Genomic DNA, 6528 nt, shown 5'->3' with positions numbered 1-6528 from the left:
AAGTTTGAGCATCTGTGGTTTCTTTATGCAAAGATAACAGATCACAAGGTGCCACACTTTCGTCCGACACTGTTGCCGCTCCAGATGATCGTGGCGTTTGACGTGATCAATGTTAACACGATCGTCGCTGCCACTCCGACGGTAGCAATTCCTTCATGGTGATCGCTATCGGCTCCAGTTAGATGTAAGGCCATTGATGAATATCAGTTTTTAACTCAATCGTATTTAAGCATTCATGCCCAGCGGTGGGGGCAACTGCCGTCCATAGGAATTGCTAGAGGCAGAATGTCCCATTTGAAAGATAATTTTACCTTCTACGATCCGTCGACGAAGATCTGGAGAGGTCTTCCGCGGAAATCGATCTTCAACCCCAACCAGAGTCTAGGTGAACTGATTCTGCAGGTTCTGGAGAGAAATGGTTAGCACCATGTGGTTCAAATCAGTGCGGATAGCGGAGTGGAGGTTACGGGTGCCGAAATGCGTCTTAGGACGATTAGGATCGCTCAAAACCTAGTGAAAATGGGCTATGGCGGAAGCAAGTTGGGAACGGACGACATTTTCACGATGTTGGTTCGAAACGGAGAAAACACAGCTCCGGTTGCGTTTGCATGCTTTGCGCTAGGGATTCCAGTGAGCACGTTGGATCCCACATTTACACAGGATGATTTGAGTCATATGCTGGGAACTGTGAAGCCGAAGGTGATCTTCTGTGACAATGATGTTCTGGACAATTTGATCGAAGCTTGTCAAGTGGCGGACATAACTCCTAAGATATTTTTAATGAGTGAACGTGTGAGTGAGTACGATCATTTGGAGACCTTGTTAGAACCAACTGGCTTCGAAGAAATGTTTATGTAAGTAAGGTATGCACACAGCAAAATCTAGCCACCGCATTTTGGATAGAAATTTCTCTATTTTCAACGAATCGTGGCAATCTCTGGCGCAAATGAAAGCTTATTGTGTAAGGAATCGAAAAATATTTACTTCGGGATATTTTTTGACATTGTGTTTAAAATAGAGTCAAGGGAACAAGAAGTCCTCGAAAAGTTTTTGCACAAACGTGCTGAAAATCTGACAATGTACATTAAAGCGACCGTCCCCGCAGACCTAAGTTAGCTTTCAAGTATTCGGTTCTATACATCATTACAACCTGGAAAGGTTGCAGATCAACTTAAGAGCAAGAAAACATCGAAGTTTGGCAACAAATACATAGTTTGGTCAACAATATGAATTTGTGGTTTGAAAAACCGAACTTTTAGAAATACATGTACAGCAAATCATCTTTTTCACTACGGGAAATGTCGGGAAAAATGGCTGGCACCCCTTATTCAAAAGCTTAGATATTGTGTATTGATTTGAATTGATTTTTGTCCCCTGTTTTTGGCGGAGAATGCTAGCGTTTGTATGCAGAAAACTATGTAGAAATTGTACTGCATTTTTCCAAAAAACGTAAAATCTCATACACTTCAAAACTCAACCCAATTGAAAAATATTGAGTAACCGTGAATTGGAACTTTCAAAAAATGTCAAGAACGACAGCTTTCATCGGAAAATTAGATTGATTTTGACACAAAGGTGGTAAAAATTTCTTGGCATGCGGTCGAAGGTACTGTGCAAAACTTTACGGAAGGACTCAAGCTCAAAACTCGAGATGACGGATATAACAAGTCAAATCAGCAATGTCTTGATGTTGATTTAAAGTAAATTAATGCTTTTTTACGATGAATTGCTTTTGGTTTGGGAACAAGTTGGAATGAATTATTACTGCTTGATTTTCTTTGGCCAGATTTTGCTGTGCGCATACCTTATTGCTTGAACAAATATCACAAATTAGGAATTCAATATCCATTAAATTTCTCAGCCCCGTTCACATCACCAACCCGTCCAATCATCTGGCAGTGTTCGTCTGCTCCTCTGGAACGACCGGTCGCTCCAAAGCCGTTTGTCTATCGCACTCGATCTGCATCGCCCACGTGGCCAATTTCTGCGAGTGTCATCCGTCCGATCGATCGTTGACCTTCAGCACACTCTACTGGCTGTCCGGGATGCTCGTTCTGCTAACCAGCACAGTTTGGGGCGCTACCCGAATCATCACCCGCGAACCCTTTGACGCCGATCTCACCCTGGATATCGTTGAGCGCTTCCGCGTCTCGCTAGCTTTTCTACCGCCGGTACAAGTGCTTGCCGTTATCAACAACCCAAAGGCCAACTCCAACGTGCTGCGTACCCTACGTTTACCGATCACTGGTGGCAGCGCAATCCCCATCACGTTGAAAGAATCATTCGAGAGGCTGATACCCGGAAGGTTCCTGGAGATTGTGTACGGATTCTCGGAGATTGCCCGTGGTGTGACGTTCACCAGGAAGCAGTTCTATCGGGAGGGTTCCGTTGGATTCCCGGCAGCTGGGACGGAGTTTAAGATCGTCGATGACGACGGTCAACCGCTGGACGTGGGCCAGGAAGGAGAGGGGCCAGGAAGGAGAGGTTCTAGTCCGGGCGGAGTATGTCTTCAAGGGGTACTTTGGAAATGACGATGCCACCAGGGAAATGCTGGACAGCGATGGGTGGAATCATTCTGGAGACGTTGGACGATTCGATGAGGACGGCTATCTGTACATAGTGGACCGGAAAAAGAACATCCTCAAGTGCAGCGGATATCAGGTGTCGCCGAGTGAAATCGAAAGTGTGGTTTTGACCGTTCCTGGAGTGGCGGCCTGTTGCGTCGTGGGCGTTCCAGCGGAAACGTTAGATTTGGCAACGGTTCTGGTTGTTCGGAAAGATCCAGCCGCTGAAATGCCCGATGCAACGGAGATAATGCAAAAAGTGGAGGAATCGCTCGCGTGGTTCAAACATTTGAAGGGAGGAGTGTATTTCGCAAATAAACTCCCTTTAACTCCCTCGGGCAAGGTTGTTAGACGAGCCGTGAGGGACATTGTGATACAATTGAAAAGTAACGAGATGTAATGTCTTATTTGGGTAATAAACCTAAGGAAACTATTATTTTATTACATTTTTGTCTATCTCGTACACTAAGTGTACTGGAAAGGCTATATGTTCACTCAAAAAATGACTGTTTGATAGAAGGCCCGGAGAGTCGAGTCACAGTGACTTACTTCTAGCAAGTGAGTGTTTATTTGTTAGAAGTAAGTCACAGTGAGTTCTGTTTAACAAAAACCTGCGCCGATGTGACTCTTTTGTGACAAGTGTGTTACTTGGGTACCATAGTTTCAATATGATTGGACCGAAATTGAATGTTTTTACAGCATTTTAAAGTATGTGTTGAAAAGTGTTGCATTTTCAGTTTCTTTGTAAAATGTATGGGGAAACGAAAAAAAAACTTCAACTCACGGCATAAATATCACAAGGCAGGCTAGTAACCTATGTAAACATAGATTTTGGATGTAAACATGTGACGTCATTCTAATCGTTCTTCACATGATCAAATTGATGGGGAGATCGCCTCTGAACGATTTGAATTACGTCATCAAAAAACTGTCAGATTTCTGGAAGGTATCACCTTCTAAATGTTGTACACCGTGCTTCAACTAAGCTTTCAAATATGAGGACGCATTTGGACGCATTTCACGCTATACTCATTTTGAAGATTTTTATGTCATCAGGGAATCATTGGGTCATAGGGTAAGAAATCAAACTTTGAACTAGTTAAATTGTAATCTTAATTTGAACCATTTAAAAATTCATTAAAACGACGCACTTTTTAGGCAAATATTGTCCCGAAAAAGATGTTAAACAGCTTTCTGTAATATAACCTGATAACATGGACTTTAAAAGCATTGAAAAAAGCGTTTTTGTCATGGAAAACAGGCAATTGAAAAATCACTGTGATTTCACCCATTTCCCTCAAGAGAAAGCACATTTTCGGTGCACTCGTACAGCTCATGTATTGTATCACACGCAATATGTGAACACGTCAAATGAAAGCCTATTTATCGTAGAATCGACCAACCGAATAATATTCCGCATTATTTGTCATAAAACCATCAAATTTAAGTGATTCTTACTTGGAGAATGTTATCTTAAGTTGAACCATTTGTAATCTAAATTTGAACTAGTAAACGGGGGTGAGCTTCTAGTGTTGGCCTGTAGATTGCGCTAGTGGTTGCTTTGTTTACTCTTGGGGGATGAAAAAATCCAAATTTAGTTTACAAATTCCTAAAGAATTTCGAACATTCTGAGTTGAGATTCCACTGCCTAATGAAAAATAGGTATGAGAATTAGCAGATTCATATGATTTTTCATTGTTTAGCATGGAATTGGCTGTTTTGTGAGTTGCTCGAGCTGCTGCCGCCAGTAGTTCAAATTAAGATTAAAATTGGTTCAAATTATGATTATTATGGTTCAAATTAAGATTAAAATCATTGTTGATGAAAAATCAAATATTTCAATGAAATTCGGTGCAAATACACACTTTTTACCATTTAACAGAAAGCTTATACCCGTCCCGACCAGAAGCTCCTAACAAGATTATAACAAAATTATTACAACCGTTGTTAGAAATAACACAATTTGATATAATTTTGTTGTAAGGATTCGTATATGTGAATAACCATAACAAAATTGAAACAAAATTTGTTATTATTTTAATCACAAAACTATAACAAAACTTGTATTATTCATTCAAACAGATATACAACAGCATTTGTTACATTATGCATATTAAAATAATGGCCTATAACATAATTTCGTAACACATTTATTGTAGTTTTTGCTACATTTTTTGTAACAAAATAATTTCAAAATTTGTTGGGTTTTTTGTATTGACGCGAAATAGTTTGATAATTTTTGTAATATTGATCACTCGAACCAAAAGCCATAAAACAAACGCATGTTAAAACCCCCGTAAAGCGTCATGAAAGAACGCTTTTTTGTATGAAACTCCTAAAATTTTTGTATGGACCGTAACGCTTGGTTGTACTTTCCCCTCTCCCTTGAGCGACGCGTAATTTGGGAACGGCGTCATATTTGTTAAAAAATGTAACAGAACAACTTGTTAATATTTAGTTATAATCTACCAAATTCTTCCCAAACCAGCAGTTCTTTAAAACTACTATCGTTATGCGATGTCATTACAGCTGGAAGGTGTAATAAAAAAAAAAACTGTTGGGATATCACCATGGCTTGTCGGATGTAAACATTATTATCAATACTAACTGTAAGCTGGAATATAGGTGGAAATCAAATACTTCACAGCTATCTTTTTTCTATTTTTTTGGGGTTCTTTTATTGCAATCTAATCCAAAACCGGAATAGTTCTAGGATGATGTGCCAATCGAATAAGAATCCTCACCAACAAAACAGCTGCTTTCATAGAGTACGTTTGGTACGTTTTGATACTGTTGCAGCGCTTTGTAGCGTTTTAAAGTACATTCTTTCTACTGGAAGCTGTGGCGAAGAACCTGTTGACGCAACAGCACAATATTTTCTAGATGATGTTGGGTTAGTTTTGTGGCACAATTGTAATGTCTTGTCTGGTGTGAAACACAACAAGTAAATAAAAGAAAATCGGGTTAAGTACGGTTCCTTTGAATTCCACTAAGAATTTGCATCCTTTGACAGATACGTATTTCGACCTCAACTGTAAGGTCGTCTTCAGTGTCTTGTACTTGACTCGACTTCGAGTCGAGTCAAGTACAAGACACTGAAGACGACCTTACAGTTGAGGTCGAAATACGTATCTCTCAAAGGATGCAAATTCTTAGTGGAATTCAAAGGAACCGTACTTAACCCGATTTTCTTTTATTTACAGATATTCCTCTAACAAGCCCAGGTAAATCATCATCACAACAAGTAAACATTGACAAACTTCCCCTTCATCAGACCATTAAGCTTTTCTTTCTTCTCTGTTTAACCTTAGTTTTGTTTTCTTACACGATAGATAGTCGAGTAAACAACATGAAAAATGTTTGGAACTTTTTATCAGACCGTTTTTAAATTTTGGTAGGATGTCAAAGATATAGTAGACGTTGAATTTTACACAAATGACGTATCTCTACACGCGATCGTTTAAGATTGATTACAATAAATACCAAAACAGTACTGCTGTTCTAATCTCGCCAAAAAGTATACCAAGTTACCAAAACTGGAACTAAATAATTATAACATGGAATTTGTTTATTCTACTATTTTGCTCCAACCTTAGGGAACATCTGTTAAGTACGTCACGCTAAAATTGGAAACTTTCAACCCTCCCTGCCTCGTCCAAACGTGACGATAAACTTAATGGATGACCCCTTATGTGATAGATTCCATTTCATTGCTTAAAATTAAAAAAAAGTGGAATATAACTAAATTATATCTACAGCTGTTATCATATCTGCTTATGAGTATAAAAATAGTTTTTACCCTAAAAGGTTGCCAAGGAATTATAACACAATTTGTTATAATTTTGTTAAATTCTACCATATTTCATGGAACAGGTTTTGTAATATTTTTGATATGATCATAACAAAAGTTATTACATTTTTGTTCTTTTTATATGGGAATTTTGTTAGAATTTTTGTTATTTTA

The 6528-nt window shown here is 38.9% G+C and overlaps 1 pseudogene; it reads left to right on the top strand.

The window, feature by feature from the left end:
* The first annotated feature begins 238 nt into the window (after positions 1-238).
* On the top strand, positions 239-2989 carry LOC109397837 (probable 4-coumarate--CoA ligase 1; annotated as a pseudogene).
* Positions 2990-6528: the final 3539 nt, after the last annotated feature.

This window comes from Aedes albopictus, chromosome 1 (assembly GCF_035046485.1).
Source record: "Aedes albopictus strain Foshan chromosome 1, AalbF5, whole genome shotgun sequence".
Taxonomy (NCBI): domain Eukaryota; kingdom Metazoa; phylum Arthropoda; class Insecta; order Diptera; family Culicidae; genus Aedes; species Aedes albopictus.
The sequence above is the reverse complement of the archived record's forward strand: the minus strand, read 5'-3'. Positions and strand labels throughout refer to the sequence as shown.